Raw genomic sequence first — 27533 nt, 5'->3', positions numbered from 1 at the left:
AACAGATAGCCTTTTGGTCTCTTTCTATCAGAATAGCCTTCTCTCTCTCTCTCCTTCCCTCCTTCCCTTCTTCCCTCTTTCCCTCCCTTTGTCATCACTGTTGCAAAGAATTTTGAATAAAGTCATCCTCATCTGTTTCACATTGTCTGGTGAAATTTTTTTCTTTGACACTACAAAAAAAAAAAAAAGCCAAATACTACATTGCAAGTACACATTGGCTTGCCAATTAGTTTTAAAATAACTTGCTTTTCCAAAAGGATTGAAATGTACATTCTTAAGCATTTAAACATTAAACCCTTATGATATATTCTTGTTCCTTGATTAAAAAATCTTGCTAATTGTAGTTTCTCATGTATAGGACTAATCTCTATGCATCATACTCAGTTTACTTTTTTTGAATTTAATCTCAGTCAAGTATGATTTAAAAAGTGAATAAGCAACTCAATTATTTGGGGTTTATTATCTAAATCTTTATTTCCATTTATTTTTTGTTTTGCTTCTACTTTCAACTTTTGCCCATTTAAATAAGAAATTATCTCTTCTACAAAAATTAAATAGGCAAAACTAAAAAGAAGATGTGGTGGTTTGAAGCTGTAGGTACCCCAGAAAAACACATTCTTAAACTTAATCCATTCCTGTGAGTGTAAACCTATTGTAAGTAGGGCCTTTTTGATGTGTCTGCTTCAGTTAAGGTAGATCTTAATCCCGTTACTTGGAGTCCTTTATAAAGAGAATGAATACAGAGAGACAGAGAGAGAAGAAAGCCACTGAAGCAAGGATCTGAAATCAACAAAACCCAGAAGAGAAGGGAGATACCAGCAGATGCTGTCATGTGCCTTGCCATGTGGCAGAGGAACTGGAGATCTCTGGCAGCTGGTCTTTGGAAAGAAAGCATTGTCTTGATTGTGCATTGATTTGGATATTTTTCTGGTCTCAAATTATAAGCTTAATAAATTCCCATAGTATTTGCTGTGCAGTCTAGGAAACTAAAACAGACGGTAAAACCCAAGTCATACAGTTTTATTTCATATTATGTGGGGGATATTGTTAAAATATTTAAAAATAATTTTTAATTATCTATGAGTTTTATCAGTAATTTATTCATCTGTCCTGTCTAAAATCTGTGTAGCACGTTTAAATGAAAAGTAATGTTTAATTAAATAACCAGTTATTTTTAAAAGAACCAAGTTGTTTAAATGAATTTATCCTAAGGCACAAGAATAAGCCATGGTGTTAATTGCTAGGGCATGCAGGTTCTTAAAGTTCTGATATTAATCTTCTCTATGGTTACTTCTCTATGGTTATTAATCTTCTCTATGGTTTTGGATACTTACTAAATATCTTTGCCGAAAAACACTTATTGGTGTATCTGCCCACCCTCTCTTCCCTAGGAACTATTGTGTTTTTTGTTGTTTGTTTTTCTGTTCACAGGATTGGACTTTTTTGCAGTCATGTTTTCTCTAAGGCCTGATCCAGTGGCTATAGTTAATTGGACTAGAGGCAAAGTCTTGTTTGTAAGCAACATAAAATGGCTCTGATTTATTTAAGGAGGAAAAAGGTATTATTGGAAGAATGTAGGTATGCCCACAGCAACGAGAAGGCTGAAGAACTGGGTTTGGAAAGTGAGCAGTCAACAAATGGGCCATAACACAGGACAGCCAAAATCATGCTGCAGAAAGGATCTGATAAGGATGTGACTGATGCTATTGAGCAGTCATCACTGCATCACCAGACACTGGAAGCTGCTATGGGCACCACTTCAGCTGGCACTACTTTTGCCAGTACTGGATGCCACTGTTACAGTTGCTGTAAAAAAAATCAAAATTGTTTTTTGAATTACTTGCTCCAGATTCAAAGTGCCAGATAAGAGCATCAGACTGACTGACCTTAAGGTCACATGTCTTTGCCTTAGGAGCCAACAAGTTAGGAGTTAGGATATCTGCCTACCTAACTTGGGGTTCTCTATAAATAGAAAGATGTTTGTATGCTGGACAGACACCACTGATCAAGATTCACGGGAAGGACAAAGTGGGTCAAGCAGATATTCTCCTTGGATATGCTGAAATAGATTTTAGCATACCCTTCTTGCTTTGTTGAATAAAGGAATATGGACTTGAGAGTTGCTGAGTAGCCATGGTCTACCTGATATGTAGACAGAGAAGCAGAGAAACCCTATCTGCAGAGAGGGAAAAATGAAGCAAACATGCAGAAAAAAGATGTGAAGAATAACTTTTCAACTCCCCTCTTGGGCCCAACAGATCTCTATATTCTTGAAATAAATTTTTTTCTGGCTTAGGCCAGCTCAAGAGACTGCTGTTTACAAAAAATTTTTTACCTGGGTACACTTTTGAGTTAGGTTTCATTGTCTCTTACAACTCTGACCATAGTTGACCAAACCATTAAGAGCCTTGGTACAAAATATTAGGTGATATCTATTATTTTGTAGCTATTACTGAAAGTTACAGAAGAAAAAAAATCAAATTTGGGTTTGATTGACTGGAAGCATATACAGAAAATTTGAGTAATTTAATTAAACATTACTTTTCATCTGATTGCTGAAGTTCAGATGAAGAAAGAAATCAAGCAGGTGGGGATTTCAGTAGTCAAGTTCTGATCTGATTCCTCTTTATGGGTAAGATAAATGCCCTGACTAGGAAAGTGGAGGATCCTGGAGAGGAAAGGGGATAATCTAGATGAAGTAGGAGAGCTGAAAACCCTGACCACTGCACACCACCCCACTGTCATCTGTCCAAAGCACTGCTCACCAGATGAAATAAGAGAATAGGGAGCACATTCCATAGCTGATCAGAAAAGAAGGGGTTCTGCTATTTTGGCTGCCTCACTCCACGTCAGAGTTTCTCAGCGGTATCCTGGAGAGCAGTGGGGATGACAGAACCATCAAAGCACCTTCAAAAATAAGAACAAACAAACAAACAAAACAGAGGCCTGAGTGGTGTGGTCACATCTTGGAGGTTTTTAGAGCCTTAACTGATTTTAGCATATGGATTCCAAAATGAACCATCAGTCAACAGGACATTTTAAGAGCTGTCATGTTAGCAAAAAGTCCAAGCTTGGTGAAAAGGGCACATGAGTGACTCAAACAATTGGAGAATTGAGACCCAATCCAAAGGACAATCCCGTCCTGCCCACCAAAAAGGAAAAATCTTCTCTAATAACCTCTTTCTGGGGAAGCACTGAAGAGTACAAGTCAATTGATATCCTCCCATCAGGCAGAGTTCGGGGGAAGCTGAATTGGGTCACTGAGAAATTTGCCAAGTGGCTAAGGGGACCCTGAGATCATCCCCAAGTTTGATGATTCACTAGGACTCTCAGGATGTAGCATATAATGCTTGCCGCTGTGATTAATTACAGTGGAAAGCTACAAAGTGAAATCAGTAAAAGAAAAAGGCACAGGGGACAAAATCTGGAGGAAACCAGGTGTAAGCTTTCAAGAGTCCTTTCCTATCAGAGGCACAGGAGGCACACTTAATTCCTCCAGGAAAGAGTTGTGACAACAAGTGTGAAATGTTGTCTGCCAGCAAAGCTCTTTAGGGACTCAGTGCCCAGCGTTTTTCATTGGAGCTGATCACTTAAGCATCTGCTGCCTAGTGCTGGGGAAGTCAGCAGTCTCTCTCAGCTCTCGCCTACCCGCCACCTCCTTTTCTATTGTGCGATGATGTTTCAGTCTCTTTCAATTCCACAACCCCAGGGGAGAGGTTAAGTCTAATGAAGAGGCCTGACTAGATCTTAAACCTGGAAAATGGAAAAAAGCAGCTCCAGATGCTTATGAGGGCAGGAATTCTGGGTAGCAGGACCCCCTTCCCTAGTACAGGGTCTCTTCCCTCTGAATTACTGTGAGGTGTGTGAAACTGCCATTCACGGGTCCTGACCCAATCAGTTTGGCCTCCTTAGGAAACTGGCCAGGATGAAATCTCTTCCCCTGATATTTTGGACCATTTGTGCTTTGTAAGTAATGAAGTGGTCATTTGTCAAAAGTGCCTGTTGTGCCTGACACTGTGTTCCCATGATGCACCAGGTAGCAACTCATTCCACACCCAGCACACACCAAAATGCCAGAATCCTATAAGGAAACAGGTGTTCAGCATAAACCACATTGTTTTTGCAGTTGTGGGTATAATGGGAACCCTCTGAGGGCTGTAGCTGCCAACCAAGAGCCAGTCTTGCCAATAGGCTTTTCTAAGGATAGCAGTTTCAGACCTGTACATGAATTGAGTCAATATTAAGCCCATACCAATAACTGTTTCCTTTACTTTCCAAACAGCCACTGTCCAGCAGAAAATAAGACATCTGTTCTGGACCAGTCACTAGTATGAGAGTTTTCTTCCCTTTATATTACTTTATGTAGAAATGTTTATTGTGTTGGTTGTTTTCCCTTTAATATTATATACTAGATGTATGAAGCATGGTTACAATTGTCATTTAATCCATAAACAGTAAGAATATGAGGATTGGATCAGCAGAAGCGAACATCACCTGGAATTTGTGCATAAGAATAGCAATTGGGGAAGTGGATTTGGCTCAACGGATAGAGTGTCCACCTACCACATGGGAGGTCCAGGGTTCAAACCCAGGGCCTCCTGACCGGTGTGATGAGTGGGCCCACACGCAGTGCTGATGCATACAAGGAGTGCCATGCCACTCAGGGGTGTCCCCTGCATAGGGGAACCCCATGTGCAAGGAGTGTGCCCCATAAGGAGAGCTCCCCAGTGCAAAAAAAGTACAGCCTGCCCAGGAGTGGTGCTGCACACATGGAGAGCTGATGCAGCAAGATGACGCAACAAAAAGAAACACAGATTCCCGGTGCCACTGACAAGAATACAAGCTGACACAGAAGAGCACACAGTGAATGGACACAGAGAGCAGACAACTAAGGGATGGGAGAAGGAGAGAGAAATAAAAATGAAAAAAAAAAAAAACCTTTAAACAAAAAGAAAAAAAAAGAATAGCAATTGCCCAAGACATCACTTTTGTAATGTATGAATATGACTTTGGGAAGTCTCCCACTGTGATACAAACTAGGAAGCTGTGGAGTAAATATCTTTCACTGTTCATGTGGTTGGGAAGCATAGAAAAAAATATCTACATAAATAAAGAACAAACAGTTGCACAGAGAAAGAAGCAGAGTTGTGGGTAGTTTGTAGCTGTGCATATCCCCAGAAAAATGTGTTCCTAAATCTAAGCCATTCCTGTGAGTGTAAACCCATTTCATTGTAAATAGGCTCTTTCAGTTACGGTGTGTCCCACCTCAATCAGGATGGATTAATCCTCTTACTTGAGTCCTTTATAGGAGAATAAAATTCAGACAGAGAGAGAGAAAGCCACAGAAGCAAGAAACTATAATCAATGAAATCTAGAAAAGAAGGGAGAGACCAGCAGACACCACCATGTGCCTTCCCATGTGATGGAGGAGCCGATGATCACCAGGAGCTGGTCTTCGGGCAGAAAGCATTGCCTTTGTGATGCCTTGTTTTGAACATTTTCCTTGTCTCTAAACTGTGAGCAAATAAATTCCCATTGTTTAACCTGCTTGATTTCACGGTGTTTGCTTTATGCATCCTAGGAAACTAAAACAAGGATCAAGACATGGAGAGAGAGTTCTGTTGGCTTTTTAAGTCCTGGTTTCTGTTCCCTCCTGGGACCCAGTGGCATTATACTTTTCTTTGGTTCTGTGAAATACCACATGATCTTCTAATATGTTTTGTTTTTTTTCTAGGTTAGCTCAAGTTATTGTTATAATTTATAAAAATTCCTAACAAATTATTCTCTGAATTTCATTAGTCTCATCCTTAGATGGGAATTTTAATACATGTCTTATATATCTCACTAGGAGGAAAGAAAATGACATAATAGAGTCAGAAGAATCATGGACTCTTAAGAATTCTTTGATACTATTGTATTTCCAATAAGTAGTTGTCTACCCTATTTCCTTCCCAGGAAATCACTATTTCTTGAGGTAGATATATATATATATGAAACCAAAAATTTTCTTTCCTTTAACTCTCTCTCAGTTATCCCAATTCTACCCTCTTGGGTTACACAGAATAAATGTAATATCTCTTGTCCAGGATAGCCCTTGAAATTTATGAAAAGAGAGCTATCAAATTCTCTCCTAAATCCCCTTTTTTTCCTCTAGGCTGAAAATTCTCAGGTTGTTTAAGCATTTGTCATAATTTCCCTGAAACAATGTGCCTGGAATAACCATGTAAATTTGGACATATAAGTTGGAGAGAGAAAAAAATCAATTAAGTCTTGGTCATTAAAAAAAAGACTGTTAATAATGCAATTAGCCACAGAATTCACATTTTTATAGTGTTTCCAAATCTCTGGAAGATTAATTTGGGATTCAGGGAAGGAATAGGAATTACTAGGCAAGTTATTCTGCATTTTTAAAAGCACTTACATATATTTAAATAGTGTTGCATGATCATAATATTACACAGTGAATTATTTTTTGTGACAAGTTTATACTAAAAGTTTCAGAGGCTTTCTGTAAAAAAGAAAATAATAAATACATGTGACAACTGTATGTATTTTAGTAACATATAAAAATGATCTCTACCTGATAATAGAACAATTAAAAGAAGAGAACATGTTGATAAAAATACACCAAGTAAAACTGAATAAAAAAATGGAAAGATTGTATGACAAATATCCATAAGTGAATATTTTTTAAATAAAAATTTAAAATATACGGCAAAGTGAGTGTAGCTCATGACAATGGGTTAGAAGCATAGATAAGAAAAGCTCCAAGAAAAGCCTTTTTGTTCCCCTTAGCCAAGGGATAGCCTAATAACAGAAACCCTTTTTGGTAACATCTGCCTTACCTCAGCCAAACACCAATGTAAAAACCACACCTCTCCCTCTGTCAGTTTCAGTGGGGCCAAGCAGGAAGCTGATTTTCCATTCCACACTATTCCAACCCCAGCAAGTGGGCAGCAGCTCTCTGATCTCCTCACCCTGTGCTGTCAGTGGGATGATTTGGGCCCTGATCTTGTACCCCACATAAGGAAGAAGCAAATAGTGCTCTGATTCCCTGGCCAGGATAGTGTCAGGGGGTTTATCAGGGAGCTGAGCTTATACTATACCTAGTAGCAATGAAACTTAACGAGGCAATGAAATGCATAGCTTATTACCACTCCACTTCACTGTTTCCTCCTCCCAGTGTCAGGGAGACTCAAAAGGCAGCTGAACCTTTACTTCCACCCAGCATTAACAAGAAGGAACATGGAGATTTGACTCCATTTCAGTCAGCACTCCATTTCCCCCCCCAATCCCTAGTATAATCAGGGCCCGGTGGCTTGTGAAACCACCACTTCATCACTGGGATCAATGAGATGCAATGAGGTTGTGGGAGGTGGGACTGTGGGCATTCTGCTTACTCCCCTCCTGCTCATGATGCCAGTGGAGTCCAGAAGACAGCTGAGCTTTTGTCCCAACCCTGCAACAACAAAATGATGTGTGTCAGCTTCTACTTCTTTGCTCCCTGATGGCTCCCTCATGGAGAGACATTGAGGTGGTGTGAGGACCCACTTTTATAGGAAGGCATCAACAGAGTTTAGGGGGTACTGAACTTCCAACCTGTCTGTAATAAGTGCTCCACTTTTGCCTGAGTGCTGTTGGTTGGGGCCCAGTTGTAGGTTGAACACACACAATCACCTGGCCTTATGCCACACCTTAGTAAGGAAACTACCTGCTAAAAAAAGATTAAATAGTTTCCAGATTCTTCTACTATAATACCCAAAAATTGAAAATCACTTGTCCTACCAAGAACCAGGAAAATCACAATTTCAATGAAAAAAAGAAATAAACAGATGTCAACCTCAAGGTAAAGTGCATGATGAAATTAGCTGCCAAAGATTTTTAAAGCAGCCATTATATAAATGCAGCCATCAAAAAAAGTACAAAAGGGAAACAGACTTGGCCCAGTGGTTAGGGCGTCCGTCTACCACATGGGAGGTCCACAGTTCAAACTTCCTTGACCAGTGTACAGCTGGCCCATGCGCAGTGCTGATGTGCGCAAGGAGTGCCGTGCCACGCAGGGGTGCCCCCTGCATAGGGGAGCTCCATGTGCAAGGAGTGCACCCTGTAAGGAGAGCCGCCCAGTGTGAAAGAAAGTGCAGCCTGCCCAGGAATGGCACCACACACACAGAGAGCTGACACAAGATGACGCAACAAAAAGAAACACAGATTCCCATGCTGCTGACAACAGAAGCAGACAAAGAAGAAGATGCAGCAAATAGACACAGAGAACAGACAAGCAGGGCAGGGGGGTGGGGGGGGGAAGGGGAGAGAAATAAATGAATCTTTAAAAAAAATTACAAAAAACAGCAACTATCAATTATCTTGAAATAAATGTAAAAATTAAAAAAAAAATCTCTGCAAAGAAATGGAAGTAGGGAAACGGACTTGGCCCAGTGGTTAGGGTGTCCGTCTACCACATGGGAGGTCCGTGGTTCAAAACCTGGGCCTCCTTGACCCATGTGGAGCTGGCCCATGTGCAGTGCTGATGTGCACAAGGAGTGCCCTGCCACACAGGGGTGTCCCCCGCGTAGGGGAGCCCCATGCGCAAGGAGTGTGCCTGTAAGGAGAGCCGCCCAGAGTGAAAGCAAGTGCAGCCTGCCCAGGAATGGTGCTGCCCACACTTCCCGTGCCGCTGACGACAACAGAAGTGGACAAAGAAACAAGACACAGCAAATAGACACAGAGAACAGACAACTGGTGGTGGTGGGGGGGAGTTAAATAAATAATAAATTAAAAAAAAAAGTAATATTAAAAAAAAAAAAGAAATGGAAGTAAAGAACAAAATGTGTTATAGAACTAAAAAATATAATAACAAATAACTGACTGGATGGGCTCAATAGTAGAGTGGAGATGACAAAGGATAGAATTAGTGAATTTGAGGACAGATCAATAGAATTTACCCAATGTAAACAAGAAAGAGAAAATAGACTTAAAACAACAACAACAATAGAAAAAAACAAACAATAAAAACTGAGCAGATTCCAGGAACCTGTAGGACAATAACAAAAGAGCTAGTATTCATATCACTGGAGTCCCAGAAGGAGAAGAGGAAAATGTAAGACTGAAAAAGTACTTGAAGAAATAAGAGCAAAGAGTATCCTAAATTTGGTGAAAGAAATAAGTCTACAGATATGAGACTGAGTGAACTCCCAATGGGAAAAAACACAAATAAATCCATGCCAAGACATAATTAAACTTCTGAAAACTAAAGACAAACAAAAAGTCTTGAGAGCAGCCAGGAAAAATGATACTTTACTTATAGGGGAACACCAATATGAATTACAGTGGATTTCACCATCTGCAATCATGGATGCCAGAAGGAAGTAGCACAACTTTATTTAAGTACTGAAAGAAAAGGACTGTCAACCACAAATTCTACATCCAGAGAAAATTTCCTCCAGGTGTGGGAAACAGTTTAAATTGCATTTGAGCGTTGTACGACCTGTTCCCTATTATTGTAAATGTTGCACCTGTTCACTATTGTAGATGTTGCAGTTGTGCCCTCTTATTGTAGATGTTGCAGTTCTAATACCAAACAGCTGCTTGGTAGTTTCCAATAAATATGAGGTGGAAACTAGGGTCCAGGCTCGCAGTTCCAGAGTTGTGAATCCCCTGGTCCCATCTTTATGTCCTCTCTTGTTTCTCTCTTTCTGTCCTTTTTTTCTTAAGTTCTGTGTTGCCTTCCCTTCGAGCCAACCTATTGCTGAGCTGGTCTAAGCATCCAGGAATGAGGGGGAAATAACGACAATCTCAGGCAAAGGAAAACAGGAAATTTGTTGCTAGTAAATTTACTGTCAAAGAATGGCAAAAGAAAGTTCTTCAAATGGAAAGGAAATTATAGTTTAAGAAGGCTTGGAACCTTAGAAAGGAAAATGAAAAAAACATTGGTGTGTGTGTGTAGTGAAGAATTAACTGTAACTAAAGTGATATTTGGCATTTGCTCTTGGCTACTAGGAGATGATCCCTAGGCCCCTGGAATGTCCTGTCTGATAGAAGTACCTTTGTTATTAGCCTGGGGTCTTTTGGCCCCTGAATGGTAACTATGTAATTTATGATGGGTACCTTGCCCAGTTCTAACAGTTCCAACTTCCGGAGGAACTGGAGGCTAAAGGCATTAGTATGAATTTTTGGAGGGGCTGGATATTAAAGGCCAGCCATGCAGGCTAGTGTGTGATCAAGTCCCAATAGAAACTCTAGACACCAAAAGCTTGGGTGCACTTCCCCAGTTGACAATACTCTGTGTGAATTGTCACACACTGTGGTTGGAGTGAGGTAACAACATTCATGACTCCATGGGGAGAGGGAACCAGAAGCTCCATGTTTGGACCCCTCCTGGATTCTGCCCTCTGCATCTCCTCCCTTGACTTATTTTAATTGTATCCTTTCATTATAATAAAATTATAATCATATGTGTATATATAGTACTTTCCTGAGTTTTAGCAAATTTTTGAACCCAAGGATGGTCGTGGAGACCCCTGAATTGGTAGCCAGTTAGTATGGAGTGAGGGTGGCCTTGAGAACCCACAAACTTGTGACTTGTGTCTGAAGTAAAGGCAGTCTTATGGGGACTGTGCCTTCTGACTTTCCAGTTTGTAAAACTCTTTGCAATTTGATAGAACACTTGCAGTCCCCAAGAAGTCAGGACCTACTCCCTGGAACCTGTAAATATTACCTTGTTTAGAAAAAAATGTCTTTACAAATGTGCTTAAGTTAAGGGCCTTGAGATTGAGGTGATTATCCTGAATTTTATCTTGTAACCACTGCAGAAAATTAATATATCTGAATGGGTAAAAACAGGAGTAAATACAATAAGACTATATTTCTTCTCATGCGTTCCTTAAATCATACTGATAGTTGAAGTAAAATTATAAAGGGCATCCTATGTTTGCTCAATGTGTATATAGTGGAAATACTCAAGAAAATTCTATTTTAAAATTGGGAAGGGTAAAGAAACTGAAATGAAAGTAATGTTTCTATATTTTACTTGAATTGGTAAAATGTCAGTATCAGTAGACCATAAAATATTTACAAAGAAAAGTAGTCTACAGTAAATATTTAAACACCGGAGAAAACCAGGGAACTAATTAGCTACTATTTGCATAAAGTAACATTTTGCTCTCCTAGTAAATTTTAACAGCACTACCCAGAATCATATATTGAAATTGTCAATTTAAAGATTTTTTTTGGCTTTTAAAATAAGTCTTTGTTATTTCTTGGAAGACCTCTCACAAGATTTGTATAAAATATACTTTGTGTTTAAGCTTGTTAATATTTATTTCATTTGCAAGAATGACTCACTTTTAGGGGTAGGCAGAACTTCAACTACAAATAAGTGTAATTCATTAGATTGTGACCATTTCACTATTAAGCATTCCTATCCTGGTTCCCAGAAATATTGACCTTCATCTTCTACTCAGAAGAATTATAATGTTTTTTCTTGTTTTCCTATTTCTCGACTGATTTTTCTCAGAATTTAGGATTCAGAAAAAAATATAAATTTCCTGGAAAATGCTTGAGAGGACTTTCTGCATGGAAAAACTATTCAAAATAAAGGAGTGTCGGAATGGCAGTTGTAGAAGAAAGATTAGTACATAAGCAAATGAACTTGATAAAATACCTACATTTTCAGATGGCAAGGAGAGTTAACTTCCAGTAATGCTTGAGAATATTATCTTGGAGAAATTTGAAATACCCTCTGTTTTGTTGGGTTTTATAATCATTTTATATTTATTTCATAATTAAATTATTCCCCCCCAAAAGTTGTAGAAATAACCAAGAGGAAAATCCAAAGATTTGGAATATTTCATTCCATTGCAAAGTGGGCTCTGATATCCTTTTCAAAGAAGTGAAAAATGTATTTTACACAGAGAGTGTTTTGATATTGTGTTTATGAATACAAATACTTTATTTAGGATTATAAGAATTTTAACAACATTGCTTAGTGAGAAGAGAATAAAGTATGCAACAGAACAAATAAACTCAGAAATCTCAATGGTTAAACACAACCAAATTTTACTAAAATATTCATATTAATTGATTTTTTCATGCAAACTTTATAAGATTTGATCATCAATCAGATTTTTGTCCATATCAAACTTTTAAATATGTAGCCTCTACCACTGAGGCTACTCTTTTCAACAAACTCTCCTTTTTCTGATTAACTTTTGAGATGTAAACATTTCTTTTTAGGATTTGATTCTTATGTCAAATTATATTCAGCAATATATTTTAATCATGTGCGGTTTTAACCATTTTGCTTTACTTTGTATTGATTATTCCTACCAAATCTACTATTTTCACTGATTTTAGTTTTCAGTGCTATCAATGGGTTGTTTTCATTGAAAATTAGTTACTAGGTGCAGTTTTATTTTCAATTGTTTCTCCAATTAGTAGTTATTATGAAATGATGATATGTAATTATTATCTGGCTATTGCATGAAATTTTAAACAATTCATTCTGTTATCTAGGGATTATCAATAAAAAGCCAGTCACAGAAATTCTAAATTTCACCACTGTAGAATGCCAGGAAGCCCTTGAACAGAATGTGAAGCAGGCCAGGGTCTCCAGGTAACTGCTTCCTTTACTCAGGAGCAGAAGAATTCAGTCACCTGCTACTAGAATAGAGTCATTCAGCAAGCCTTAGGGTATTCCATTCCCAAGTGATAATTTACAGAAGTTATGATAAATTAAACAAAAAAGAGATTTTTCTTAATTTTGCACTGTATCGCCCATTTTTTTTTTCTCCTTTGTTATATCCCTTTTAGAGAATAGTAGAACTCTACCTCTCAGTGTACCATATAAGAAAGGCAAAATTGAAGTTGGATGGCATCATTGTTGATCATCTTGAATACAAAAGAGTGACCATCTCACCTGTGAAATAGAGCAGGGCAAGTGCTTGATACTTGATACCTGATACTTCTCTTTCTTATTCTAGTTTTGCCTAGACCCAACATTAATAGTGTCTAATCTGGAGTAGAAAATAAAAACGCTTTGTTAAAAAAAATAAAATTCTTCTGATTAGGTGGATTGAGAGTGGGAGATGATGCTTAATGTATGTAGCATTATTAACAAGGTTAATAGTAAAAGTGTGGAAATGAATAGAGTTGAGAGCGACACATTATAATGAGTATAACTAACATTGCTGATTTATAAATGTGATTGTCGCTGAAAGGGATAGTAAAAGGAAGTAAGTGTCAATTGAAAGTAACCTAGAGAATAATCAAGGGTGTGTATAACAGTGCTTTTGGTGGTGAAGATTGTGGTTAATAGTATAAATATTAAAATATTCTTGTACAAAGTGCTAAGAATATGGTGATACGGGGGGAATTACAACTAATGTAACTTACGCATGATAGTTAACAGTAGTAGTGTAATTATTTTGCAGCAATGGCAAGAAGATATTATTTCAATACTAAGGGACAACAATAGGGGGGTGTAAGGGAGTATGGTATTTTTTCTTTTGGAGTAATGTAAATGCTCTGAAATTGACTGAGGTGATGACAGCATAACTCCGTGATGAAAATGAGAGCCACTGCATGGCTCTCATTTGAATGGATTGTACAAAGCATGGAACTATATAACACAGGGAATCCAGTGGTGGATGATGGACTGTGGTTAACAGGACAAATAGGAGAATGTTTTCTCTTGAATGATTACAAATATATAATACTAATACAGGGTGTTAATAATTGGGTTGGTTAGGGGAAAATACACCAAATGTAAGATATTGGCTATAGTTAATAGTAATGTTTTGATGATACTTTTCCATAGTTTGTAACAAATGTTTCACAACAATGCAAGGGGTTGATGGTGGGGAGATGTATGGGAGCCTTGCATGATGATATGAATGTTTGTTTTGTAAATTCACAAATTTTACTATACATTAATTGTTCATGTATGAATTATATAATTCAATGAAATTTTATTTAAAAAAACTTCTGATTAATCTTTACCTTTTAGAACTCTGGACTCTTACTTGACTTATAAAAATAGCCTATTTAATTTGGTGGTAGGGCAAGGAGTAAGGAGTAAGAAGATTACTCCTTAAATTATTCTATAACACATAGAGAATGATTGCTGTTTTTGAAAATGTGAATCTAAGTCTTTCATATTTTCTGATCAGTTTGTATACTTACGGACTGACTATCCACAGTGTAGGCTGGGCTAAAAGAAAAGAGTAAAGGATTTATTTAGGGTTAAACAAAGAAAAAATTTCCTGCTTAGAATTTGTCAAGGCAAGGCTGAGAGATTTGGCCCGCAAAGAAACAATGGGTAGTTTTCAAAGATTCAGACAGTTAATTACTTACATAGACAGCAAAAGCAAGCAGAGCCAAAGATGCCAATTCCCCGGGTCCTTGCCCAGGAAGGGAGACAATGAAACAATCAGGGGCAGAGGACTGCAACTTGGATGACAGGGCATCCTGTGCTGAGGATGCAAGGTCACGTTGCAGCTAAGCGGTTTTATAGCTTGTCGCTGTACCCACAGGAGGGTGATGCAGAAAATCTCATACCTCATCAGAAACCAGGAGCCATGAGAAACTGCCTCATGACAGCCTTCCTAACAGATAGGGAGGTAAATGAGAAACAGCTTGTGGTAGCTCCTCACAAGCCTTCCTTGATCTTATGTTCTGGACTGATGGCAGGGGTTCCAAGACTTAGCTACGGTTCAGCCTGGCTGATGTGGACACGTGCAAGGTCAACACAGTTCCACAGTAGAATCATTCCCAATACTTAGTTTCTGCAGCCATTTGTGTTTTTTTTTTTTTTTTTACTTTTATAAAGGGTATTTATTTGGGGTAGGAGCTTACAGATGCCAGGCCATAAAGCATAAGTTACTTTCCTCACCAAAGTCTATTTTCACATGTTGGAGAAAGACGGTTGCTGATGGCTGTGAGGGTTCAGGCTTTCTTTCCGGTCTTGCTTCTCTCTGAGTTCAAGATACCTTTCTTCCCAGGGCTTGCTTCTTCCTGGGCTCAGAGTTCCTCTCTTCCTGGGGCTGCCTTCTCTTTCCTTTGTGAGCTTACCTTATGGGACTCCAGCTTAATGCTTCAGCATCAAATTTGAACATCAAAACTCCAACATCAAAAACCCCCAACTTTGTCCTCTGCCATGCCTTTTATCTGTGAGTCCCCACCCCTTGGTGGGTGGGGACTCACTGCTCCAATGACGTGGCCCAATCAAAGCCCTAATCATAACTTAATCACGCCCAGGTACAGACCAGATTACAAACATAATCCAATATCTAATTTTGGAATTCATAACCATATCAAACTGCTATCTGCAGCCATTTGTGAGACTATGTGATTTTGTTGTTAAAAATTGAGTTTGACCTGAACAAATTATATATTGAGGTAAAAAGAAGATCAAACAGAATGATTATTTTGGTTTTTAAAAAGAGGTTAAATTAATAGGAAAATCTTCTGTAAACCTGAAAGTCATTGATTGGTTTAAATTCTGAATTGCTAGTTAGGCAGGCTAGTTCAGGGAATGGGAAGACAAGTCTAAAACCTTGGCAGAAAAACATGGTTGTGAAACATGTGGCCATGGAATCCCGCTAGGAACCCCCCTGAGCGAAAGACCCCACCAGAAGGCCCCTGGGAGGACCTGGTCATGAGAAATCCATTGGAACATGATTTCTTCCAGAGTCAAGGAAAATCCCTGGATACCCTCAAGGGGCCTATTGTGGCCCCCAACCCAGCTGTTACTATTAAGCCAAAGAGTAAAGAGGAAGCTTATAAAAATATAAAACATTGCCACTTATTTCACTTTTTAAAATGGAAAAATGTCATTTCATCAAAAATGTTATGTTAACATGTAATGAGTTTTTTATTTTAAAAATGTGTTATAAAAGATAGCTACAATTTTCTGTTTTAAATTCCAATACAGTAAATGTAGACATACATAATGCACACAAACAAATTCTCCTTAAAGTCCTCAATAATTTTAAAAAATATAAAGAGCTCTTGGGACCAAAACGTTTGTGAATTCCTACTCTATAGTATCATAACTTCACTATTTGCTTGCTATTTATAGTATGGATGGATAGAACTAGATTTTTAATGTAAATATATTCATAGACTCTGTAAACTTAATTATTCCAAGTTAATTTTGCTTAAGAACTTTCCTGAATATTACACATAATGCCGAACAATAATTTTATACCTTCATTAGGAATATGATTCATTTTTCTCCTGTGACATGGTGAATAGATGGCTACTCTAACATAGGGAAACATTTCATTATATTTCAACTAGGCACATTATACCAAACATTCAGTATAGAATTTAATTGATTAATTTGAAGAAAATGGGATGTACTGAAGACTTTACTTAAACTTCTTTTTAAGTACAGTTAAAGTTAGTGACAAAGTCAGGTCAGCCTTAACTCTTTTTGTATGTTTTCTTACTTTCCACTATGATAAAACCCAAACATACTTTCTTTATTGTTTATCCACACAAGTTCCATCAAAGATCGTCAACTCCTTGTGGCCAGAAATTCCACCTGCCTAATTTGCGGTCACAGTGCCAATAGGGCCGCATCCAGTTTACAAATCAATACTGACTCCTATTTGATGAGGGTGGTCCAGACAGTTAAGTGCTTCTGGAATTAAGCCCTTCTGCAGTGGTCAAAAAGTACTTATAGTTAATTATTTCAGGAACAAATAAGAAAAACTACAAAGCTGGCACATATGCCCTTCACAAGAGAGTGATTTTGTTCTCATTAGGAGATTCTTCAAGTTCTAGTTATCAGGCCATTCAAATCTCTGTGTAGGTTATTAGACCTTTAGAATTAATTTTGAATCCAGAGTGCCAGAACATCTGGTTTTTACATTAGTACCAAGTGATTTGAAAGTCCTGAGTAGTTTGGCAGTGTCTGGGAGGAAAAACAAAACAGAAATAATAACGTTTGCAATTGGGGGAGGAGAAAAAAATGGATAAATAAAGTATTTTATGTCTATTCTGTGCTTCTAGGTTCCCCTTTCTTAATAATGTTATAATAGCCCAGTTAAGAGTTTGTACCATTTGAGGACAAAAGCTGGAGTATGAAATTCGACTTTATTCAATGTAAATCACCTATTCTGGATCGCTCCTTTTGTTTTGCCTACTGTCAGCAAAATTGAATAGTTTTTCCTGTGTGCACTTTAGTAGGTAAAAACGGTGTAAGGAGGAATCAAAGGAGATTACTAGTGAGGCCTTTGGCCACTATTGCTGTGCAGTTGAGCAACTTCTGGTGTCCTGATGTACAAAAAAGAGGGCGAAGACACAGTTCCAGACATTTTTAGCTCTTTGCTGCCCTCTCAGCCATTAGTTCAGTGCTGTACCTACAGCAAGCGCTCAATAATTGCTTGCTTGAATGCATGTTTTAAAAGATTGTTATTCTCGATCCATTCAAATCCAGGCCGGGTTTTGGAACCAACCCGGGCAGCCGCTCCCAGGGTTTGCTTCCTGCCGGGGGCGGGGCTTCGCGGGAGCCCCGGCGCGCAGGGGGGCCCGGGCGGGGCTTGCCGCCGGCGGAGGGCGGGACCTGCGCGGGGACTTCCCCTGGACTGAGCTGCGCAGCGGGTGCGGAGGGTGGACACTGGGCGGCGGGTGGGGGGGATAGTGAGACCGATAGGGGTGGGGTCGCGGCGCCGCGGGCCTCTGGGGGTTCCCTGGTTCCAGGAACTTTCCTGGGGGCGGCTTGAGGCGGGACGGAGGTTTTGGGAGGCTGAGGGCTGCTCCCCCGTAACTCCTCCGGTGCCTGCGGCGGCCGCGAGCATGTGCGTGCGCGCGTGTCTCTGCGGCCCGGCGCGGCGGCCTCTCTGCCTCCGCCTCCTTCCTAACCTTGGTCGGAGGCCGGCGCCTTGGGCTGCGGCTTGTGGCCCGAAGCTTTCCCACCCCCGCCCACCTAGTATGTACCCCTAGAGTGCCCCACTCGGTCCCCCAAAGGGTAGCCTCCGACTCCCAAGCCCTGGCCAGGAGGAATCGCTGTGAGGACCAGCTGCCGTCTGCCTTGAAGTCTTGGATGGGTGGTGGAAGTTCTTGAGGGTTGAGCAACAGGATTTTAAAGCACGTGTCTGTCGTTTTTACTTTTAGGGTTTTGACCAAAATTGGGCGAGGGCACAAAATAACCACTTACCCCTTCTCACCGAGGAAGCGCGGGAGAAAGGGTAAGTAAGGAATGGTCAGGGATGGAAGGAGCTAGGACTTTTTACTCAGGGAGCAAGCGAAAGAAGGTTTAGATACAGAATTGTCCCTAGGTGAGCTTGGGGCTAAATTCTACCTTTTCATCAGGAACTTGAGTCTTATTCTAGAGGGTCACAAGCCCCAACGTCAAGGGTTTTGTTGTTTTTTCTTGAGGTTTACTGAGCCCGGAGTTGCCTGGGAGTTGAGCAGCTTTGGCATAGATCCCTTTTAGGCTTGTCCTTACACATCACTCCACTTGCAACCCTGGTCCCAAAGTTTTCTTGCCTCAGACTCATCTCTTATTAGTTAGCTTTGACTAATCTTTAAGGTAGTAGGATTAAATAATCAAGGTCCTGCTAGATAATTAAGAGAAACTCATTCCAGGGGTCTTTGAATTTTAAAAGGAACCCCCTGTAAAAATCCTTTAGAACCCCAAGACACAAACTTTATGCTTATGTCACAAGTGATCAAGTTCTTTGGGGATCATTTTGGGGAGGGAAATTACCAAGTTGAACCTTTTTCTCTTAACTTTGATACCCCTCACATTCCTTTTATTTAATTCTGAAAAGTTGCAAAATAGCACGTTGGAATCCGTCTTGGAGGTTTATTGTGATTTTCAGTGTGATCCTTTTCATGGGTTCTTCTCTAGGACTTTTCCATCACTTCTCCAGTACACCACCCCTCACCTCCTTATATTGGGAAATAAGATACAGTTTCTTCTGAAAGTTTGGGAACCTCTTATGCACTCTATGTTATTTATAAATAAACGTTTTAAATTAGGTAAAATTAAAAATGTTAGCTGCAAACAAGAATGTAATAAACCATATTCTAAACCATATTTTGAAATATGTACTTCATATTCTTGGCCATTTACCATCCCTTCTTGTCCCACCCAAAATTATCATGTAGAGGTGTGTGAACTTTATTGTTTTGTAGGCATGTACTTGAATCCTGGCTCCTAGATTATTAGCTGTTGTCAGTTTGGGCCAAACTTCTCTGCTCCTTAACATCTTATCTGTCAAAATAGAACAATGAGTATATAAAAAAAGATTGTGTGAAAAACACTGTGCCTGACATGTAGATAATTAAGTTTAATTTCCCTTCCCCTCTCTCTATCTGGACACCCATCACTTTCTTACAATTTTCCTTTTGATTGTGGAAAGCAATCTAGTACTTAGTTTCCTGTAGGGGTAAAGGCTCTGAGTACTTGTCTTTTCACAGGGATACCTGTTATATCTGGTCCTAGAGTTTCAGATCATTCCACAGCACTCCCTAAAGAGTGTCAGCTTGAAAAATGAAGGGAAAGGATTTCTATAATGTGTTTAAATGGCTCTGACACTGTTCCCAAAGTGAGAAAGACATACTACTGAATTTAGCTGAGTGTTTAAACTTAGGATTTCTATTTCAGAAATGTCTTTGGTTTATAAGAACTACAATAAAAATGCTGATACTTCATGTCCAAACTGTCACGATTTTGCCAAGTTGTGGGTTTATTATACAGCTAAGCTGTGTATTTAGTATATCTAATACTACTCTGGAAGCTGAGAAAGACAAGTCCGCAGACTTGTCTGATTTCACACCAGACATCTGGTTTCACTTTGCTAAGGAGTACATTTTGTCAGTAGATTACAGGCATATCAGCTGTAGTGCTGTAGTTTGTAGCATTTCTATTATAAGCCTTGGTCCGTAGGGTTTAGTATGATGTTTTATTCAAATGATAGCACGCTGAAAATGAGCACCTTTCCCACAGGTATCTTCTAGTGTCATTGTTCTTACAAGTTAACAAGGCAAAATAGCTTCTGTCCTTGGTGATTTTTATATTGAGAGTTTTCGTGGAAGAAAAAATACTCTTTAAAGCCTCACTTAACGCATTGTGTGGTAGTGTTAGCACAAAGTAATGAATGTAATTATTACTGTTATACACATGAAAGTGGGTAAAATGGGAAATTTTGGGTTGTATATATGTTACCACAGTAAAAATTAAAAAAATGAAACAAAATATAAGGTCCCCAAATTGGAGCCAGCTTAGGGTGGGGAGGAGAAGAAAACCATTTTGTTCTAAGACTTCATGATTTTCAGGTCTGTTGTTTATAATGTTTAACAGTATACTTAAAGGGAATGAAATAGATAGCAGTTAGATTTCCAGGTCAGAACCCTACGGCTTTTTGAATTCATTGTGTGCCTGTTATTTATTAGTGGTTCTGTATCTTCTAACCAAGTTTTTCAATAGTGTTTTTGAGGAATATATTTTCTGAGTTCCAACCTAGAATGGTTGGACCAGATTCCCTCCATTTTAAAATAGTGAGGGGTATAGAAAAACTCTGGAGATCGTGAATTCCTACGGGATAGAGGTGTGGGTTTTGCCTTTGCTTAGCTGTGTGATCCTGACACAAATTCCTTGTAATTACTCAGGAGGATTCAGTGAGTTATTTATAAGTAGCATAATGCCTGATGCAAAATAGGTCCTCGGTAAATAGTTTCATTCACTTTCCTCTAAGTCCTGACCAAAGAACAAAGGCTTCTCCTCTCTCACATCCCAGGCTATCCCACTGGCCAGAACTTGTGGCTTTAACTTAGAGAATTGCACAGGGGTTGTGGAATTTGGAAAGGGCTGTGGAAAGCCATGACAGAAGTGGGATGGTGAGCAGAAAGAAGAACGTATCAGTCCATGGACTTAGGTTGATGAGTTATTTGGCCTCTAGAAGCACTGCTTTTATCTCCCGCCTGTGTTATCTTTTGTCAGTTACTCCATTGCAGAACTCTTCTTATTGCCTGTTTAGTCCAGTGATAAGGTTTTTTCTTTGTCACCTTGATACTTCCTACTTTTTTTTTAAATGGGTGGGACTTAATAATAGATGTCAGTCTACTTACTTAAGATCTGTTTTTCTTTTCAATACTCAGTCCATTTGATCTTCTTGTCTTTTCTATGATCTACATTTCATTTATTAACTCTTTTTTTTTTGACTATATGCTATGTAAACTGAACTAGTGCTGAGGATATAAAGATGAGAAGTCACTCTCTTTGACCAAGAGTCTTAGAATCTAGTAAGATAATATACATGTTGATCAACAGTTCAAATAGTTGCCATAATGTATATGTGTAAGTACAAAGGAAGCCAGTGCATGATGGGGAGTTCCACAGGGTTTTAGCAGAGGTTATATTTAAGCTGAGACTTGAAAGCTGAGGAGGAGTGGGTAGGTTGACAAACAGTAGAAAGCTTTTCCAGGTGGAGCTGACAGCATGAGAAAGTGAGTGGCATTATGAGAGCATAATGTGTTTTGGAAACTACATATAGATCAATTACATTGGAAGGTGAAGGGCAAGGTTAGGAATGAGAGAAGCTGACCCTGGATAGCTAATTCAGGGTGTATAGCCTATGTGATGCATAGTGGTAAACAATTTAAGAATTGTCTGAGTAGGGGAATGTAATGAAAGATCACTGTAAAGGGAGTGTGGTTGGTAGAATGGGGGATGTGGCAAGAGTGAAGGCCAAAGAAGACATTGCCTTAGTATGGATAAGGGGTTGAGAATGAGAATGTTTAGGAAAAATACTTAGGAGAGAGAATTAACTGGTCTTTGTGACAATGTAAAAGGTATGGGAGAGTGGGGACACAGGATGATTCGCATCTTTCTGGGTAGTTAAGGGGAAGGAAGAGAAGCAGCAGGTGTGTGGGAGATGATGAAGAGTTCACTCTTGGATATGTTTTGTTTAAATACTTTTGGGGCATAGCACTGGAGAATTGGAAGTGTTTAGAGGCCAATTGGAAAAAGGATCTTGGAGCTCACGAGGTGTGGAGGCTGGGTATACAGATTTCTGAGGTCCTACCATATGGGTGTTAGTTGAAGGCATGGGTAAGAATAAAAATGATAAAGAGCACTGTACAGAAAGAGAAAAAGCCTAAAAGCAAACCTTAGAGGAAATTGTAATTTAAGGGACATACCAAGAAGGGAGAAGAACGCAAAGATACTAAAGGGGAGTGGTCAGAGAAGTTGGAAGAAGGAAGTGGAGCATTTCAGACCAAGGGGCAGAAAGTAGTGGAGCATTTTAGACCAAGGGGCAGAAAGTTTCAACAAGAGCCAAGTTAACATTAGATGTTACAAATGAAGTATGATGAAGACTGCCAAGTGCCTAGTAGAAGTCAGTGCTTTCATTGGTGTGGTGGGGCCAGAAGTTCAACTGCCCTCGGTAGAGGAGTGAACTGGAGGCAAGGAAGTGACGACAGAGAATATATTGTGTTTGGGTTTCTCTAGAGATGCTGATTAATTGTTCCTCAGTTCAGAGTTTTAAAAGCTCTGCAAGGAATTCTGCTCTGTGACTGAGAATGAAAACCACTGTTGCAGATTTTCTTTTTTAATCGGGGAGAAATAACATGCTTTTTTAATGTGGAAAAGTAGCCCCATATAGAAAGGGAGCTGTTGAAAATAGAATTGTCTGTACTAGCTCTTCCTTGGTTGTCATACTTTCTTGTGACTAAACATCAGACTGTCCCTTTGCCTTCCCAGCTTTCATTTTTTTATTTTTTATTTTTCTTTCATACCTAACACTGTTCTTGAATGTCCCATTAACCCTACTCTTTCCTAGCCCAGAGTTTCACTGCTCTCTTGCTCTCACCACTTCTGACCTTTTGTGTACATTGTTCTCTAACCTAATCCAGTTGTTGGGGAAAAAGTCCCTTTTCCTGTATTAAAAATTGGAAATTTTCAAAGGTGTGTACTAGAATGTTAAAGGGAAATGAGCAAACCAAACATTCTGTCTTGTTCTGCTTAGTTTATGGCAAGGTGTCGTTGAGGGAATTCTTAGGGGATAAGGAGTATTTTACATTTAGAGATATCAGCATTTTCTTTTGCTTTTTTGATTTGTTATTTTATCTTCTTCAAGAAATCTCTCCCTTTAATAATAAATAATCAATTTAATAATAAATTAGTTTTTCATGTCTTCTGGTTTAGAAGTAGCTCATCTAATGGGAGAAAGTTATAAACAAAAAGGGTAACTCTATCAAACTACCTGGGTAGTTTTCTTAGGTTTTATCCTGTACAGTCCAGCTCCTTGATTAAATCTCTTAAAATGTCTACGCTTTGTACCTCTTTTATGGTACTGACTCTACCCTACTTGGAATATAGTCATTGGTGAACTTGTCTTATCTTGTTTTAGATTGGAAACTTTTAGTTTATGTTAGATGAAAAACTTCTTAAATCAGTGAAAGATAAATAATGTCTTAATCTTTTCCCAGTACCTTCAGCCCTTCGCACTTCATTGGTGATTAATCAGTATTTGCTGATCCTTAATTGGATCCCTGGTAGAAATTCAGCTTTGTGCCTCCACTGAAATTTCAGAAGCAGAGGGTGGTATTGGTGGTGGTGACTCTTGCCAGAACCATCTTTAAGCCTGTCTTACATTCCCTGGTTTTCCACTGGAGCCCTTAGTCTCTCCTAACTGACTTAGATGTTTGGTTCTGTAAGTGCTTAGCCTGGCCTCTTCAGTGGAGACCAAAGCAAGCAATTAATGAAACAGCAAACAGACAAATGCACATCCAACAGTTATTCCTGTGTAACTATTTAAAAATTTCATTGAACTACTTCTACTTCATTGCAGTTGGGTAACTCATGGCATGCTTTTGACTTCTTAGATTAAGAATACCCAGAAGATAAAAGTGTGCAGCTTTCTTCCATGTAATAAATCATAAAAATTTAATCTTTGTGATTTTATCCAAAAGTTTATTCTGAGAGATAGATCTTTGTAATTGCACTTTGACACACACTTTTATATATCTTTGTTGAAAAATGTTTGTCATATTTACAGTCAGCTTTTGAAAAATCATCTTGCTTGTAGCTGGAGGACACATTGTAAACATATTATCAAGCCCTAGTTTGGAATCATGTACAGCACAGATATTTTTAAAGATGGGAAATGTTTGCAATGTCATCACAGTTTTATATTTTGAGATAATTTTATTTCATAATTTTCATATTATAAACCAGTAGAAATCAGATCATCTCAGGATTCTTTTGTCTTTTCTGCTCTCTCATGGATTTTCCTGCTGAATTCCTTTGTTGAGAATTCTTTCCTTCCCTACCCATTCCATGCTTTCTCCATCCCTTGTCGGTATTTATCTCTGCTTGTCTTTGGGTAGAGCATTTAGTCTACCAATGGTATGTTAGAGGATGAGCCAGATAAAAGAGGTAAAGCAGAGATTACAAGGAGCTGCAAAGGGTATGTCAGAAAGAATTGTAATGCAGGTTAGGGTTGATGGCCAAGGGTATTCTTTTCTAAGTAGGTAATATTTGGACCTATAAGGCAGCAATTGGTAGGAAGAAGTTAGAATTGTAACAGATATTTTGCCCTACTTTTTAGTTTTTCTGGTGTAGTAGATTATTTTCAAAGCATCTTGGTATTTCCAGAGCTTATTTGTTTAATAGTCACTTTCATTAAAAGTTTTATTAGTGTTAAATCAGAATATTGAATAATTATATTTAGTTTTGTTAAATAATAACTATTTAATATCACTTTTGGATAAGGGTAGATTGAAGACCTTTATAAGCTAAATAGTCAGTGAGATTTAAAAAAAATTTATTATAGACTTAGTATATTGCTTGTGTAAGAGAAGTACTATAGTCTGAATGCAAGGTTATAACAATACATTGGAATAATAGTTTGAGATGTTTGGTGTATATGATTGTGTGATGCTAATACTCTCAACACTTCACTAAAACCTTTAATTTAAAACTTTTTAAAAAGTTGAGCATTAAATATAAATTTAAAGACATGTAAGTGATGATGCATTGGTGAAAAGAATATTTAATTGGGCTCTCTAGACCTTTATTCAAGCGCTAGGTCTGCTGCCAGCTCTGTGAACACAAAATATCACTTCTTAACTTTGAACTTTATTTTCCTTTTGGGAAAATGGAGATAACACCTACTTCATATTTTACTTTTGAGAATTATATGAGTTGTTTTTAAGAATCCTATGATAATTTGAACTCATTTGAGAAATGTGAGGAATTGTTTGGTTAACGGATCATATTTGGCTGCTATCTTTAATTTTTTAGTTTTTAATTTTAGCTTTGGAGGCATGTAATAAAAAAAGGAAATAATGATCTCAGGCTAACAAGGCCATACTACTAAAAAGTTATTTAGCTCTGTCTGAGAAAAAAATGAGTATATTTTTTATCTGAATATAAGTCTCCATGAGTATATGCCAAAGGTATACACTTTGGCATATTCTGCTTGTGGACTTAGCTCCTAATCATATTTATTACCTACTTTTCATCTTGAGAAAAGTATGAATTATATTTCCACAATCTGTATAGAATCAGTGACGTATTATTTCCTGTTTATGAAAGAAAAGTTTAAATATTAAAGCTTTTATGACCAGTCTCTGTGTGGTTGAAGGCACTAGGGCAATGCAGAGTTAGGTAGACAGATTTTAGGGAACAGAATAAAAATAGTCTTTTGAAGTTGAATTCCTGAAGCAGATAAATGTGTTAATTACAATTCTAGTTTTAATAAAAATGTTACCTAGTTTAAAATACTTAGAAAAAGGGATGGTCAGTGATATACTAATGAATTAAAATTATAGAAAACTTTAAATGAGTCTGAGAATAAAATAAAAATTTCAAAAGTATAATTGCTATCTCCTGTATAATATCTTTATTATATTGCACTCTCAATTATTTGTATCTCTACTGATTTAAAGTTAATTTTCTTTTGTCAAGGAGCCATTGTCACCACCAGACAATAAAAAGTACAAACAATTTCTGGTAGATGTTATATGACTTACAGTATTGAGAATGGGGAGGAGAAGGTTTAACATGTATTTTAGAGAAGTGTGTCATAGAAGAACTTTTCCCTTTTTGATGTTTGTTTGGAACAATTTTTCTTTGTAGCAAATATATAGAATATCAATTAGCAAATTGAACTGGATGATAAGATAGATAATATTCCTTCCTTGCAAGTGGGCTCTCATTACCCAGGCTAACTGTGGAGCAATTTAATGATCCTTACATTTCTTGAAATTTCCCTAGACATTTAATTTCAGGTCTTGAAGGTAGACTAAAAAGGAGGTAAAAAGGTTTGGATAATTTGTTTTACATGGAATGCAGAAATCAGAGTGAAATGTTTCAGTGAATGGCATATGTTTGAGGACCATGTTTATGCATTTTGGATTTTGTGATAATAAAAACGAAGTCACATGCTTCAACTTTGATCATTTATTATCAGTAGTCTCCTATTTAACTTGGCGATTTTGTATTATCAGTTGGAGACAATAATTGTTTCAAATCCCCAAACAAAGAAGTAGAGCACATTACTTTCATCCTAATTTTCTGCATATTAGATCCTACAATGGTTTACAATTGATTTATTGGATAAATAAGAGTATATTTGACACAAAAATACTGGTTAAGTTCCAGATTATACCAGTGATCTCTGTGAAATTCATCTGACCAGTTCACTCCCCTATTTGAAATGGTTCCATGGCTAAGATTGCCTCTGAGGTTAAGGTAGAAACTTGCTTAAGTTGGCCTGCAGGACCACCCACCTGGCAAAGCTTACTTCTCCAGCCTTTTCTCTTTTTTACTCTGGCCTTACACTCTATACACCAGTCATACTAATTTAAAAGGCAATAAGTTCTTGTTTACTGTGGCCTTTGTTTCATTCTGGGCCCATCTTGAAGGTTTAGAGGCTGCCATCCATTCTAGGTTAGCTCTCCCTACTGTGGTCGCATAGCATAAAATTCTCATAAATAGTTGAATTAAGATGACCTTGACAGGTTGGAGAGAAAACATAGAGGTCAGCTTGACCAGAGCTTTGAAGGAAGGGAGGAACATTCATAATAAAGGGTATGGTTTGAACACAGGTATAGTAGAGGTACTTTTGTTTCTGAATTTAGGGCCATTAAGTAAACTATTTGGCTACAGTAAAGGACTGTGGGATATCTAGGCTGAAGTTAGATTGTGGAGGGCCTAAATATTACATTGTTTGTAAACAATGTATACTGTATTAGTCAGCCAAAGGGGAGCTGATGCAAAATACCAGAAATCTGTTGACTTTTATAAAGGGTATTTATTTGGGGTTGAAGTGTATGTAAAGAGTAAGGTACTTCCCTCACCAAAATCTGTTGCCATGTGTTGGAGCACGATGGCTGCTGGTCTATGCTAGGATTCAACCTTCCTCTTCCTCCTAAGGCTCCATGGTCCCAGCTTTTTCCTATCTCAGCTGTAGACTAGCGTAAGGCTTTTCTCTCTCCCTGGCACTCTTTCTTTCTGGTCTCTTTAGCTGCAAACTTTCAGGTGAATGGCTTGGCTGTCTTCCTAGGGCTCCAGGGTC

The 27533-nt window shown here is 38.3% G+C and overlaps 1 protein-coding gene across 2 annotated transcripts in view; it reads left to right on the top strand.

The window, feature by feature from the left end:
- Nucleotides 1–17526: 17526 nt before the first annotated feature.
- Nucleotides 17527–27533, top strand: part of IMMP2L (inner mitochondrial membrane peptidase subunit 2) — a 1033857-nt gene continuing 1023850 nt past the window's right edge. The window contains exons 1-2 of one of the 2 annotated variants that reach the window (XM_058297204.1): nucleotides 17527–17604; nucleotides 18118–18191. The gene's annotated coding sequence lies outside the window, so the exon portion shown is untranslated. The other variant, XM_058297205.2, reaches the window with a different exon arrangement.

Source organism: Dasypus novemcinctus, chromosome 5 (genome assembly GCF_030445035.2).
Source record: "Dasypus novemcinctus isolate mDasNov1 chromosome 5, mDasNov1.1.hap2, whole genome shotgun sequence".
In the NCBI taxonomy this organism is placed as follows: domain Eukaryota; kingdom Metazoa; phylum Chordata; class Mammalia; order Cingulata; family Dasypodidae; genus Dasypus; species Dasypus novemcinctus.
This window is presented reverse-complemented; position numbering and strand designations above follow the sequence as displayed.